The sequence below is a fragment of the Cervus elaphus genome, chromosome 7 (assembly GCF_910594005.1).
Source record: "Cervus elaphus chromosome 7, mCerEla1.1, whole genome shotgun sequence".
NCBI lineage: Eukaryota > Metazoa > Chordata > Mammalia > Artiodactyla > Cervidae > Cervus > Cervus elaphus.
Window position 1 is genome coordinate 39,671,273 of NC_057821.1, and position 16,056 is coordinate 39,687,328.

The 16,056-nt window shown below is 40.6% G+C and overlaps 1 protein-coding gene across 6 annotated transcripts in view; it reads right to left on the reverse strand.

Annotated features, from left to right (window-relative positions):
- The window catches only part of RNF144B (ring finger protein 144B), a 141,669-nt gene that overhangs the window by 69,540 nt on the left and 56,073 nt on the right, over positions 1–16,056 (reverse strand). Inside the window, exon 1 of one of the 6 annotated variants that reach the window (XM_043908443.1) lies at positions 4,201–4,822. The exons of 3 other annotated variants lie outside the window; for them this stretch is intronic. The gene's annotated coding sequence lies outside the window, so the exon portion shown is untranslated. Of the gene's footprint in view, positions 1–4,200; positions 4,823–16,056 lie in introns of those variants that run through there. 2 more of the 6 variants (XM_043908437.1, XM_043908439.1) reach the window with 2 other exon arrangements.

Here is a 16,056-nt window from a genome sequence, read left to right on the forward strand (position 1 = left end):
TCTCTGTTCTCATCACCACTATAAGGTAAGGCCCAAGAGGCGGAAATCCATTCCCAGATTTCCTAACAAAACTTTCAAAGACGGTAGGAGTGAAAATGAGAATAACAGCTCGATGATATTTTTGACACTGTAATTTTACATTCATCATCATAGGCCCCTCCCCAACCCCACCACTGTGCCCTGCCACCTCTTTTTTAATCAGTGGTTCCCTGGCCTCCCACAATTATTCACACAGCCCTGCTGAATAATTTTCTTCCCTCTGCTTGGTATAACAACAAAGCTCAGAAGCAGGAAGGAATGCCACTTACAGGCAGGTCAGACAGTGATGTAATTACTAGATCAAGGAGAAATGTTATTTCAGAAAGCCCCATGGAGCAAGAGACAGGCTGATTTCCTGGGTCATGACATTACCAGGAAACTACAGTTACTAAAGAATGAATATCTAAACCAAAATATTTTCTTCAAATGCATAAAAGGTTGTATAAATATTACTCTCTCCTGTGAAAATTAAAAGTTTTATAGAGACATTTTATAGATACAAATTTAAAACCAGTTTGGGGAAAGAACTCCTCCATCTCACACTAAGTTAGGTGCAGGGGTATGTATTCTTGTATGTCTCTGATAAATCAATTTCTCAAGGAATAAAATGCAGGAAAATACAAAATGCAGGAAATAAGGTCAACCCACAAAGAATCGAATTCCACACAAGGAATGTGGGTGTCAAGGTGATTAAACATAGTCCGCACTTATTAACAGTAAACTAGTTGAGAAGGTTGTCATCAGAGAGTTTCATATAATCATACACAGGGTTTATAGCTTCAGCCACAAGTCCAAGAAAAAAAGAAATGAGATGGTCTTGTTCTACCTTCCCAAGAAAAACAAAGAACCAGTTGACTGGAGGGCTGAGACTCAAACTCATGATTGTAGAGGAATGAGAAACCAATGAGACACAGCTTTCAAAGCATGTTCTTTGATACCACAAGCCATACAGTCAGAAATATCCCCAACTATGAACAAGAGAAGTGTATTTTACTTAGATCGTTGTGCTTTCAATCTCAGGGAGGGATTCAGTCACAGATGAGAATTTTCTCACTCCATGCTGCAGTATTGACCACTTTCACTCTCTTTTACAGCTTCCCATTTTTTAATAACTACTGCAGCACAATGCATTAGATTTAGAAGTACTCATAGACCAAGTAAATAATAAATGCCAATGACAATAGAAACAAAACATTAGTACAAGGCCTCGCACATAGGCCTAAAGGTGACAAAATGAATTAAAAATTAAAATAATTAAATAAATTAACTTAGGTGCGCCTATGCCTCTTCAAATTACTTAACCCTCAGGTGACATCAGGGAAACATCAAAAAGAAAAGACATGATTGAGATGACAAACTTCAAAGTATTTTTCACTCTCAGGTAAAGCAACATGAATTAAAAATTACCATTCTGGTCCAAAGTCACTCCCAAGCCTACACAAATTCCTTCAGGACAGAGGCTACATCATATGCATCTTTGTGTCCTCAGCTTCCAGTCCCTCAATACCACAGAAGATAACTTCTCTAATGTACATGGAGGAGAGAATATATTCAGGGCCTGATTCTCATCTGTAGTCACTTCCAGCAATTCAAAAACTTAAAAATACTGATAATCTGTTGTATCAAAGGTGCTTCAGTAAGTCAAGACAGGCATGCCTGAAAAAGAGTCTCAGTATTCAGGAGCAGTGGCTACCGATACCGACTCCCCAAGCTCAGCTTGGCCAAGTTCCCATCTCCAAAGCAATCAGTTGCACAAAGTAGGTTTAGGCCCCAAACTCTCTGGACTTCACTCCTCCAGCAACATCTGGGTTCCGCAGGACCCCTGACCTCTACCTCAAACTAGAGATTCCAAACATTAAGAACTTCACTCAACAAGAAAGTAGAATCATAAGTCAATCCAGGAGAAACACAGAAGCCAAGACTAGTAGAAACAGTCCAGAGGAATCATTCTGGTGTCCTTAAAAATGTTCCTGAAACTGTGTTAGTCGCTCAGTCGGGTCCGACTCTTTACGACCCCATAGACTGTAGCCCACCAGGCTTCTCTGTCCATGGAATTCTCCAGGCAAGTATACTGGAATGAGTTGCCATTCCCTTCTCCAGGGGATTTTCCTGACCCAGGGATCGAACACGGGTCTCCTGCACTGCAGGTAAATTCTTTACCATCTGAGCCACTCTGAAACAACTTTTCAAAAAGGAAAACTTAAATATAAATATAAATTTATCAGATTAAAAGTATTTGGATTATGGAGAGAAAAGACAGCTTCCAGAAACCTCGATGGCCTTACTATACAGCTAAAATAAACTTTTCTTCTTCCTGATAGAGCATACTTTCCTCTCTGCTACAGGGTTTGGCTCTGAAAACCTGGATCATAATCTGGGAGACCCAAAAACTAATTATTATGTTTAAAAAAAGACATCTCTTAAGCTGACCTAGTTTGGAAGCCTGGATGCCTTTAAATTGCCAATGAACTGAAACCATTCATGAGAATGGGGCTTTTGAATGCTGAGAATGTTCTTTGGGGCTCAGCACAAAGATATTTGGCATAGATGACTGTAAATATTTGTAAAACTCTGGGTAAATGGACAGTGTTTGACCACACTCAAACCTCACGTCCAGCACAGTACTGTAGAAGCAAGTTATCTGGGGTGATTGGTTTGGGGGGGTGGGGCTGGTTGAGGGACTTTTTTTTTTTTTTTTCCTGTTTGTTTTAAATTAAAAAAAGCCAAGCAATTCAATTCTGCTACAGGACATTTTTTTACATTTTCCATACCTTGAATTTGTTTACTCATCAAGACACTTCCAATTAGTCAGAGGCTCCTTTTGGAACAATTTATTTTCTTTCCCACTTTTCTAACTTCATGCCCGTCACAAAGAATAAAATCCCAGTCACAGGGACGCAAAAGGAAGGCGGGAGTTTTATGAAAATGTGGCCTTGGAGTTCCTAATACAATTCTCTCCACGTGGCCTTGTGGATGGCTATGGATATTTTTCTTCCTCCTTCTCTCTCCTCCTCAAGATATCTTCAGAAATACCTAAGGGACTGCTACCCATGAAAAGGACTCTGGCTGAAAACAGAGGACAGAGGAAGGAGAAGGAGGGACCAACAGAGGAATTAGATGTAAAAGGGACTGGGGGCCAAGAGGCTCATCTCAACGAAAGCTGCAGCAGCCTGATCCTTTAGCCAGCAACTCACTGAAGACTGGCTTGGGTTCTTTTTGCCTCTTTATCCGCGCCCTAAAAACTGAGTCATGGCAAGGTTCATTTATTTTGCTTCGGGGCCTATACACCCCCAATTGGCTGCTTCAGAAATGTTAGATACATTGTTCTTTAATTCATACCTGGCAACATTCAAATAAACCTCCAGAAATGCCAAATCAGAAGAACGCTGCTAGCCTTACTGCCAGCCTCAGCTAATATTTTGATATGATACACGCAACAGAAAGAAAGAAAAAGTGAGACTGTTGTGCAAGCATGAAGAGAGAACATATTGCCAGAAAGGGGAAATCATTTCTGAGAAATCTAAATGTGAGAAGTACATTCAAGAGTAGACTTACAACAGAATCTCTGAAACTCCTTGTACGAAAAACAAAAGATACCCTGGAAGGGGTCAGCTAAAGATATCTTTTCTCCACTGATAGAGGGATCAGTTTCATTTTAACTTCAACTCGAGAACAGCAGTGGAAGATCAAAGTTTCACCCTGTTTTATCAGCAATTACACAACAAAATAATCAGCAGAATGTATGACCAAGATTCCACAGATAACATCTTATCCATATGTAGGTATGTCAACCTACTGCCATGCATTCCCAAACAGCAGAAGGTAAGTATCTGAGATTCTGCCAACTCTGGTCTCCAGCTGAAGACACTGGGAGGTCTGCTCTAATCTTGAATTTTACAATACATTCTGCAGAGACTAGTTTTACAATAAGTTAAGCTCATTCCTTTTTGCCTGTAAACGGAGAGCTATTTTTGTAAAGTTCACAGGTGTTTCAGGCATTCAGAATGAATCCGATTCTGCATGGTTTCAGCACGAGAGGCAGAAAATAAAGCTAAACAACCCAGACAGCAGAGTGAGTCTCCCATCCCTTTTTCTTTTCTTAGTCCAACGCCACCGCTGTCTTGCAATGCCTGCAGCACTTAAAAAGCTGCCTCAACCTACCTGGCCCGAGAGCTCCGTTCCTCCCGGCCGCCGTCGGGCTTCTCAGCAGCCTCCCTCGCGCGCACCGCCAGCCGGGGCCGCTCGCACCCCGGGGAAGAACGGCTGTTCCATGCCCTCCGTCTTCCTCCCTGCTCTGCGGCTGACAGCTTTGCGCTCTGCAGGATTGCAACAGGGCTTGGGCTCCCAGACCGATCGGGCCGGAGAGGGAGGAGGCGTCCCTCGAACCGCCTCCTGCCTCGGGGCGCAGCTGCGCTGCTGGGGGAACCTCGCAGAGCTCGGGGCGCAGCACCGCCGCCAGCAGCAGCAGCGACGGGAGCCGTGAGTTTATTTATACAGGAAGCTCAGGCGCGCACTTCCTACTTCCCATCTGGGTCGCACTTCAGCTGCAGGTGATGGTCTTAACCCTGTCCGAACCCGGCGGCCCGCGCGCCCCAGCAGTCCGGCCCTCCTGCGCTCGCTCCGCTTAGCAAGACCTCTCTCCTGTCCTCCTGGGACGCTCGCTGCAGACAGCCGGGGCAGGGAGGCCCGCATCATCAGCCGCTGGCGTCCTTCCTTCCTCCCGGACCGGGACACTTCTTCACCTAACTGGCTTTCAGAACTCGCTGCTTCTCCTCTGCACGCGTCCTCCCGGGACACCTGTCTTTCCCCTCCCTCCCAGCCCTCCCAGTCTCTTGTTTCCACTTCCAACGACCCAGACCTGCCTTCCCACCCTGCAGGAACACTTGCTTCTGTAGAGCCAGTCCCCACGCACGTCTCATCTAAAAACATCGTGTACCTGATTTGTCCTTTAGCATCTAATGATAAAATTAGAACGCAGGCAAATCAAATCAGGACAGTCTTCATGGACCTCCTGTAACACAGGCACACTTTTAGGGAAAAAAAAGATTTTGCCGGAAGTGCTTTGCTAACAAATTACGTAGGCCCTGCTTAGTAACCTAACAGGTAGTATTCCAGCTTAAGACAATGTAACCCAGAAGCTGCGGGGGTGGGGGTGGGGGAGGCCTTATGAGGTCTTCTTCACTCCAAAACCTCGGACACCTAGTTTGTGCGACGTCTCTAACAGGTTGCCTGCCGACTCACTCCCCACACCCCCGAGGGTCACCATCGACTCTGTGGAACGTCACAGTTTAGAAATGTCCCTGCCCAGACAGGGGAACCTGTGTGCGCTCACTCGGCACCCTCACCCGACGTTTGCAACCACAGTCAGGAATGTGCTTCCTCAAAGGAAGGGACTCGCAGCCCTTGGTGGAAGGAATACTGAGCGTGCCAGTGAAGGATCGGCAGTCGGAGCGGTGCCAAAGGACACAAGCAAACGGCCTCTGGGCTCTCCATGTTGAAGAAAACCTTGAGGTCAAAGCCAAGTGCGGAAGAACACAGTGTATCTCTGTGTATGATGGCCGGCAGACAGGAGGGCCAGTTTTGTTTTTGTTTGAGTGACTGAAAACAACGGAACATTATTCTCCTACAGTTCTTGAGCCCATTAGTCCAAAATCAGGGTGTCAGCAGGGTTGGTTGCTTCTGGTGGCTTTGAGGGAAAATCTCTGTCTCTCTCCTAGCCTCTGATAGTTGCTAGCAGTCTTTGGTCTCCTTAGGCTTGTGGCTGCATCAGTTCACCGATGCCTCCATCATCACATGGAGCCATCACATGGTTTTTTCCCTTGTGGCTCTCTTACTTTTTTTCTTATAAAGACGCTAGTCATGGGATCCAGGGCCTGTCATAATCCAGTATGACCTCATCTTCATTTGATTACAAACTAAGACCCTATTTTTCAAACAAAGTCACATTCTTAGGTAATGATAAGAATTTTAGGGGATACTATTCAATCCAGCACAGTACAGTATGTAATAGAAAACTTTAGATTTAAAGGATAATTCATTTGAAAAAGCTAGTTTCACAAAAGCAGATTTTTTTTTTATAAAAACAGGTTTTCCAGGTTGATAAACATCTCCTTTTCATGGGCTTCCACTTAAAACCATTATCAGAGTTCTAAATGGCAGGTTATGACCAGTAGTTTTTGAAATGATTTTCAAGTACTATTACATAGGGGTGTGTGTGTGCGCGCTCAGTTGTGAGGAGGACCAATCTTCTAGTGGGGGAGGAAGGGGAGGAGACAAGGGAGATAAGATGGTAACAGAATATACAGCAGGGTCTCAAAAAATACAATTGAAGGATATTTGAGCTTGAAAAGTCCTTTTAGCTAGTTTAGTCCAGGCATTTAGCTTTAAAGATGAGGAAACTAATATCCAGGGGGATTTAAGTGGTCGACTTCAACCAGGTATGGGCAGAGCTGGAATGAGACCTAAATCTGTGTTTAGATGAAAAAGTTATTTGTTAATGAAAACTGCCCCACAGGTGCATAACTTCAAATTTAGCATTTACCAGTGTAAATGCTTTAGCAGACCCCAGATAGCCAAAGCAATTTTGTAAAAGAACTATACTGGAGGAAATCACATCTCCTGATTTCAAACTATATTACAAAGTTATAGTAATCAAAACTCTTTCAGATCTGCCTATCATAAGTTCTGAAATAATCAATCTCATGGTATTTTCTTGGTGTAGTGAACATTATCGATGGACAGGAATCAGGAAAGATAAACAAAGCACCTTTTAAGAGGTCACTTTATTCATTAATGCCAGTACAAAACTTTGGTGCCTTAAACCAAAGTTCAATACAGAGTCCACTTTTTCAGTTACCATGCAACTAAGCTATAATCTATTGTCAACAGGATAAGGGAAGAAGCTGCTGCTAATATGAATGAAAACATGGGTTAAGGAATAATCATGCTATCTGCCCCTGCAAGTGGCAGATGGGAAGAAAAAATATACTGTGTAATTAAATAATATCAGCATTGATTATTTTCAAGTTTATAAAGTCTGCATTCAGCTTTCAATAGGACTAAATGAACATGTGGAACACTATAGTATTATGTAAACAACTCTTTCAGATCTGGAATAAAATATCTAAGAACAAGTGTAACCAAGGAGGTGAAAGGTCTATATACTGAAACCACAAGACACTGATAAAAGAAATTGAAGAAGACAAAAATAAGTAGAAAGACATTCCATGCTCATGGACTGGAAGAATTTTTATTGTTAGGATGTCCATCCTACCCAAAGCAGTCTACAAATTCAATGCAATCCTATCAAAATTTCAATGGCATTTTTTCACAGAAATAGGACAAACAATCCCAAAATTTGTATGGGACCACAAAAGACCCCAGATAGCCAAAGCAATTCTGTGAAAGAACAAAGCTGGAGAAATCACATTTTCTGATTCCAAACTATATGACAAAGTTACAGTAATCAAAACTCTTTCAGAACTGCCTCATGAATCCACAGTGTGCCCCGGCTTCTCAAGCATGTATTGATCTCCTCCCAGACAAGCTGCTAGATGCTAGGAAGATAGACATAAGTTGGACATGGGCCCTGTCCTCAAAGCGCTTTCAATCCAAGGAAGGAGTCAGACAAGCAAATCAATTATCAGGGTACCACGGTGGGTATGTACGTGATGTGAGAGACTTAAACATAATGTGCTTTGGGAGCACAGAGAAGAAATGAACTAAAGGAAAGGGGTTGGTGAAAAGAATCAAGGGAGATTTCCTTGAGAACAGGACTTAAAGCTGACACTTCAAGTAGCCAAGTGGAGAAGGTGGGAAAAGATGAACCAGTCAGAGGCACAAGCCAGTGTAAATGCTTAGAGTTGTCAGACGTCAGAGGATGCTTTTCGTAATTCAGACAGAGCAGATGAGGGCAGAATTAAAGAGTGAGGGCTTGAACTAACGTAGTGGCAAATGACATGGAGAAGAAAGAACAAATGGAGGCAGATCTCAGAAACAGAACTGAATGGGACCTGATACCTGATTGGATGTAGGGGATGAGGGAGAAAGAAGAGCCCAGGCTGCTGGTACCATGAACTGAGAGTAAGAATAAAGGAGGAGCAGCCATAAAGGATGGCTTTCCTTAAGCCATCATTAAGAAAATGATTTAAAACCTGTAGAATCTGAGGTGTCTCTAGGACATATGGAAGACTTGTCCAGTAAGCCATGAACAGAGATCCGGAGTGGAGAGTCTTTTAGGAATTATCATCATTTAGGTGGTGGCCACAGATGAGATTAACAAGAGCTGAGATCACCCACAAAAGGCAGCATGCTAATAAATGACCCAATCAAAAAATGGGCCAAAGAACTAAACAGACATTTCTCCAAAGAAGACATACAGATGGCTAACAAACACATGAAAAGATGCTCAACATCACTCATTATTAGACAAATGCAAATCAAAACCACAATGAGGTACCATTACACGCCAGTCAGGATGGCTGCTATCCAAAAGTCTACAAGCAATAAATGCTGGAGAGGGTGTGGAGAAAAGGGAACCCTCTTACACTGTTGGTGGGAATGCAAACTAGTACAACCGCTATGGACAACAGTGTGGAGATTTCTTAAAAAACTGGAAATAGAACTGCCATATGACCCAGCAATCCCACTTCTGGGCATACACACTGAGGAAACCAGATCTGAAAGAGACACGTGCACCCCAGTGTTCATCGCAGCACTGTTTATAATAGCCAGGACATGGAAGCAACCTAGATGCCCATCAGCAGATGAATGGATAAGGAAGCTGTGGTACATATACACCATGGAATATTACTCAGCCATTAAAAAGAATTCATTTGAACCAGTCCTAATGAGATGGATGAAGCGGGAGCCCCTTATACAGAGTGAAGTAAGCCAGAAAGATAAAGAACATTACAGCATACTAACACATATATATGGAATTTAGAAAGGTGGTAACGATAACCCTATATGCAAAACAGAAAAAGAGACACAGAAATACAGAACAGACTTTTGAACTCTGTGGGAGAATGTGAGGGTGGGATATTTCAAAAGAACAGCATGTATACTATCTATGGTGAAACAGATCACCAGCCCAGGTGGGATGCATGAGACAAGTGCTCCGGCCTGGTGCACTGGGAGGACCCGGGGGAATTGGGTGGAGAGGGAGGTGGGAGGGGGGATCGGGATGGGGAATACGTGTAAATCCATGGCTGATTCATATCAATGTATGACAAAACCCACTGAAATGTTGTGAAGTGATTGGCCTCCAACTAATAAAAAAAAATAAAAAATAAATAAATAAAGGCAGCATGCTGCAGAGCGACAAAGGGACCTTCCACACACACACAACCTATCGCCCACTCATTATTACGTAACCTTAAACAAGCTATTTAACATATTCAAAACTCTGTCGTGTCCAACTCTTTGTGACCCCATGGACTATACAGTCCATGGAATTCTCCAGGCCACAGTGCTGGAGTGGATAGCCTTTCTCTTCTCCAGGGGATCTTCCCAACCCAGGTCTCCTGCATTGCAGGCAGATTCTTTACCAGCTGAGCCACAAGGGAAGCCCAAGAATACTGGAGTGGGTAGCCTATCCCTTCTCCAGCAGATCTTCCCGACCCAGGAATCGAACCGGGGTCTCCTGCATTGCAGGTGGATTCTTTACCAACTGAGCTATCAGGGAAGCCCTCAAACAAGTTATTTAACATGTTCAAAACTCAGTTTGTTCATGCATAAGAGAGGAATGATGATCCTCGGCTCACAGGTTGTGGCGAGGCTCAGTGAGAGGCTTGTAAAGTAGCCAGCACAGGGTCTGATGGCATTAATGAGTCTTGAAGGTGGGGTAGTGAATGTCTCCTCCTGGAACTGTGCGGTACCCTAATCCTAACCTGCTCATCTGTACAGCATGGCCCTGCCCTGATACACAACAGGAACCCACTCAGTGTTGTTAAGTGTTATTAATCTTGGAAGGAGAAAGAAGAGGAAAAAAAGAAAAAATTCCATAAAGAGAACCCCCAGAAACACCACTATTTATAAGGTAGGTAAAAGAAGAGTCCTCACATAAACCAAAGAAGGAACTGCTTCTTTTAGACTACAAAAGTAGATGTAACATGTGATATCTCAGACTGAGAAGTAAAATCCAGTCACTGCAGCCTACAAAAATACTTTTTATCTTTCTGAGCAATGATAAACATAACACTATAAATTGTTCACCAGAGTTTGCAGTCATGCCGACCTTCACCACAATAGAGAATTTCCTAATCTGAATTACAGACTTTCCTATGTTGTTGTTTTTCGGTTGCTAGGTCATGTCTGACTCTTTGTGACCCCAGGCGAACAAAATCTTGACATTAAGGGTAAGTAATCCAAACTGTAGGAATTGTATTAACTTGTAACATACCTAAAGTCATGTAAAAGCAAGACCAAAATAAATCTAAAGCATACTTAGCCAAAAAAACAAATATAGAAATATATATATTAGATTACTAGATATGTATAAGATACTTGTATAATATAAAACATATTATATAATATGTAATATGTAACATTATATATATACACACACACACACACATAAAACACACACTCTAGTCCTACATAATAAGGAAATCAACAAATGGATTTTCTTTTTAAAAATCCATTAAAGAAAAATTAGATTCATTCTGATGCTACTGAAATTACTCTTCTCACCTACTTTACTGTTAGTAACACCCACCTTAGTCTTAACATCCTGATTACATGGTGCATTAAAGCTTTTTTTTAATTTATTTTTTATTGAAGGATAATTGCTTTACAGAATTTTGTTGTTTTCTGTCAAACCTCAACATGAATCAGCCATAGGTATACATATATCCCCTCCCTTTTGACTCTCCCTCCCATCTCCCACCCCATCCCACCCCTCTAGATTGATAAAGAGCCCCGTTTGAGTTTCCTGAACCATACAGCAAAGTCCCATTGGCTACCGATTTTACATATAGTAATATAAATTTTCACATCACTCTTTCCATACATCTCACCCTCTCCTCTCTTCTCCCCATGTCCTTAAGTCTATCCTCTATGTCTGTTTCTCCACTGTGGCCCTGTAAATAAATTCTTCAGTACCATTTTTCTAGATTCTGTATATATGTATTAGAATACAATATTTATCTTTCTCTTTCTGACTCACTTCACTCTGTATAATAGGTTCTAGGTTCATCCACCTCATCAGAACTGACTCAAAGGTGTTCCTTTTTATGGCTGAGTAATATTCCATTGTGTATATGTATCACAACTTCTTTATTCATTCATCTGTCGATGGACATTTAGGTTGCTTCCATGTTCTAGCTATTATAAATAGTGCTGCAATGAACAATGGGATACATGTCTTTTTCAATTTTGGTTTCCTCAGGGTATATGCCTAGATTAAAAAAATATGAAAAGAAAACTATGCCAGAAATTCGTTCAGGGTGACATGGTGGTCAAACTATTGATACATGGAAAGTCAAAATATGACCCAGAAATGATTACCCAGTTATGTCTGCCTTGATAACAAAAGTTTTTGAAAAGTTGGAGACATGTCATTTTGGTTCTATTTCATACATAAAAAAGCATCTCAAAATCAGTTGGGCCACAATAAGAAAAACCTGACTAGAATGACCATCATCAAAAAGTATACAAACAGTAAATGCTGGAGAGGGTGTGGAGAAAAGGGAACCCTCCTACACTGTTAGTAGGAATGTAAACTGGTACAGCCACTATGGAGAACAGTGTGGAAGTACCTTAGAAACTAAAAACAGAACTACCGTATCATCCAGCAATCCCACTCCTAGGCATATATCCAGAGATAATCACAATTCAAAAAGATATATATATACCCCTCACTGCAACACTATTTACAATAGCAAAGACACAGAAGCAGCCTAAATGTTCATGGACAGATGAATGGATAAAGAGGATGTGGTACATGTATACAGTGGAATATTACTCAATGATAAAAAAGAATGAAATCAAGCCATTTGTAGCCAACATGGATGGACCTAGAGATTATCATACTAAAGTCAGACAGACAAAGACAAATATCATATGAAATCATTTATATGTGGTGGAATCTAAAAATGTCATACAAGTGAATTTTGTATGATATAAATCTCCTATGTACAAAGGAGAAATAGACTCACAGATTTAGAGAACAAACTTATGGTTACTGGGGCAAAGGAGCAGGGGAAAGGATATTAGGGACTTTGGGACAGATATGTACACACTGCTATATTTAAAATGGATAACCAACAAGAACCTACTGTATAGCACAGGGAACTCTGCTCAAAGTTATATGGCAGCCTGGATGGGAGGGGAATCTGGGGGAGAATGGATACGTGTATATGTATGACTGAGTTGCTTTGCTACGCACCTGAAACTATCACATTATTAATCGGCTATACTCCAATATAAAATTTAAATTTTATAAGTAATAATAAATTGAAAAAAATAAACAAATTTACTACCTAATTTTTCATTAAACTTTGCATTCCCTTAGCTCATTTTCTGCCAAAGGGGATTATCCCACAATAAATGTTAAAGTTTTCAACAATAAAATAAATAGCTATAGATTTGCACCCTACAAAAGTGACCAAACTACTGAATCAGGAGCAGTCAGGCTTTCTACACTTGCCACCCACCTCACCAGTGGTCAGCCTGGCAGCTTCATGATTTTCATAGGCCACAGTGGGGGTCTTGGCACAGGTGGTCTACTAAGGAGGTAACAGGGTGAGCAGCACCAAGTTATCCTCCCACTCCCTGAAGACTGGACTGAGTTAGTTCTTCTCAGCCACCAACGCTGGAATGTATTTCATTTTCTCAGTGAGTGCTTTGAACACTGTTCTCCAGAGGGAAGCATAAGTTAACTTGGATTTGGAGAGAATTGGTGGGGAAGACAGGGTTACATGTGCCATCTTTCACATTTAAACATGTGTTAAAGTACAAACACTCTTTTCAACATATACATCTCACATGCTACTCGAGGAGACCATAGTAAATCCTGAAGTTATATGGTGGAAGACTTCTACCTCATTTTATTTCGTTGTCGTTCAGTCGCTAAGTCATGTCCAACTCTTTGAAACCCCATGGACTGAAAAACATCAGACTTTTCTGTCCTCTATCTCCTGGAGTTTGTTCAAATTCATGTCCATTGAGTCAGTGATGCTATCGAACCATCTCATCCTCTCATCTTATTTGAGTGCATTTAAAAATAATATTTCCTTAAAGTCCAGAACCAATGCCAGATGGGAAACAAAACCAGCACAAACTGAAAATTCTATAGTGATTATCTGTTTAAAACTTCTACATGAGTCAACATTGATCTTTTATGTTTTACTTATAAAAATGTCCATTTCTTCAATATTTTCAATTTATTTCTATAGAGTTTTGTGTGTAATCTTCATGTATAATTCTTACAATTTCTCCAACTTCCCTGCTTTATGTGATCATATCTGTTTCCTCATTCCTAACTGTGTATATTTTTTCCAGTTTTTTAAATCTTATTTAGCCTGTTTCTCTAATTTTTTCTTCATTCCATTAATTCCAACTTTTAAAACTCTATCAGTTCTTTAATAAGTTTTCCTTTGAGTGAAGTTTTGGGTATATGCTATGCCCTAAAAATTTGGATATGGGCAATTTTTCTTGCTTTCTCTTCATTCTTTTTTTTTTTTTTTTTTTCTCTCTTCATTCTTTTATCAAAGGTCTATTTGGGAGAGTTTCTTAGTTTCCCAGTAGTTTGGGGGGCATCATATTTTTATTATTAATTTCTAATTTAATTGGCTAATGATTAAGGAATGTGGTCTTAAAAAAAACTCTACTTTTGATATTTCTTATAGTTTTACTTTGTTTTGGGCCCATTTAGTAATTCTATTTCTAGTCACTGGGGTTTGGAAAATTGCACGTCTCCAAAGAAATGCTCCCTGAAAGATGACTTACTTGGTGATGTGACTAGGTAACCTGCCCTGCTCACCGAAAATCTAACCCCCAGAAGTAACAATGGCTTGTGTTGCAAAAGAATTCTCACTTGCAAATCTGGAACTGTTACATCTCTAAGTAAAAAACAAGGCAATTAATTATTTTTAACAGGCAGATGGATTGTACCAGCTTGGAATTTAATAAAAAAAAAAAAAAAAAAAAAAACCCAAAGACATACAATACTTCTGAATAGTGCCCAGCAAGCACCTCATTCAAGTTTTTATTTTCCAACCTGGCATCTCAATTTCTCCTCTGCATTAGTAAACATTCATAAGTATCAGGTAAACCCTCTGTCCTTCAAATCCAAGAGAAACACATTTGTCTTGCACGTCAAGAGTGCCTCAGCGTGATTCACTGAAACCTGGACATGAAAGGGGTTAGAAGTATTTCAAATGCAAGCATCTGCTAAAATATTTAGTCCCACCAATGCTTTGAAGACTCTGTACTCAAATCAAATCTTGGCAATCTAAGACACAAACAATGAGCACATTTAAGAGAGGAAATCTTGTTTAAAAACACCAAGGAAATTCCAAACTTTTACAAAAGAACCAGCTGATATTTCAGCAAAGATACACTTGCAGGCAGCCTGTTGTATTAAAAGTTTCTCCTGAAAGTTCATAAAGGTAAAGTGAAAACTCCCTCAGGCCTGGTGTGTTTAAGGAATAGATTATATTGTTGAGCATTTACTGTGTACCAGGCAAGGTACTTGGTACTAAGCATTTTGCATACATTATCTCTTTGAACCTTCACAAAAGTCATCACTATAGAAAATAATCTTATTGCAGAAAATAATCTTATGCACCTGCATTTTTAAATGATTGGTAATGAATATACAGGAAAGACTCATTAAAACATAAATTCAGCCATAAAATTCTCTCATGACATAGTCCATTTAGAGTTAAAGACTCCAATATTTTTACCTCTAAGTTGAGAAGGGTCCCTTAAAACTTCTAAGATATCAGTGTGTGATTTTTAACAAACTTTTGTCTTAAACATGGACCAATATGCCCATCCATTTACCTTCAAATAATTGTTGTGCAAAAATTAATTAAATAATAAGTCATCTAATCAAATGACCTCATGAGATCTAATCCCAGCTGGTATTAACCGATTAACCCAGTGGATCACAGAGGTAATTCTGGTTAACAACCTAAACAATTTAAATTGGCACAAAGTTCAAAGCAACATGCAACCTACCTACCCTTTTAGATTCATCTTCTGCCCATTTCACTTTGCATCTAAATTCCAGCCATGCTACGCTATTTTCAGGCACACGGAATTTCCCAAGCCCAGGCAATTCTTCCCCACCTCTTTGACCTGATGAAGAACTCCTCATTTACCAAAACATCACCCACGGTGTACCTTTTCTGGGACCCCCCTCCCTCTATCTACCTTCTTCCCCATCGGGATAGATGGTCTCCTCTGGTCTTCCTCCGTTAGTACAAGGATCTTACCCTATTATAACACTCATTCTTTTATTCAGTAAATATTTATTAATCTTCTATTATTGACCAGGTTCTTTATTAAGTGCTGGGACTACAAAGGTAAATAAGCCTTCAGGTGGTATAAGAAAAGACAGACACCTATCGGGTAAGAGCAGTGGCAGGCAGATCCAGGGAGGCAGCTTGCGAGCCCCGCCCTGTGGCAGAGGAGGAACCGAGTGGGTAGAAGTGTGAGAATCCAACAGGGCGGAGGCTGGGGAAAAGAAACCGTGTGAGCACATGTAGAAAGATGGACAACAGATATGCTTTGTTGATGGCAGAAAATTGCTCCAGCAGAGGCATTTGATTAATAAACCGAAAATGACTCGCTTACAAAACTTGTTCAAGCTATTATAAAAGCAAAAGATAATCACAGAAAGTCAACCCTAATTTTACTCCTAATTGCTGTTAATATCCAGGGCTTTCTTAAACTCAGAAAGGCTTATTAGTGATACGTTAAAACTTTCAAATTTTATCTAAAAACAAAAGTATTTAATTAGAGTACAGTTGCTTTACGATGTTGTGTGAGTTTCAATTGTACAGCAAA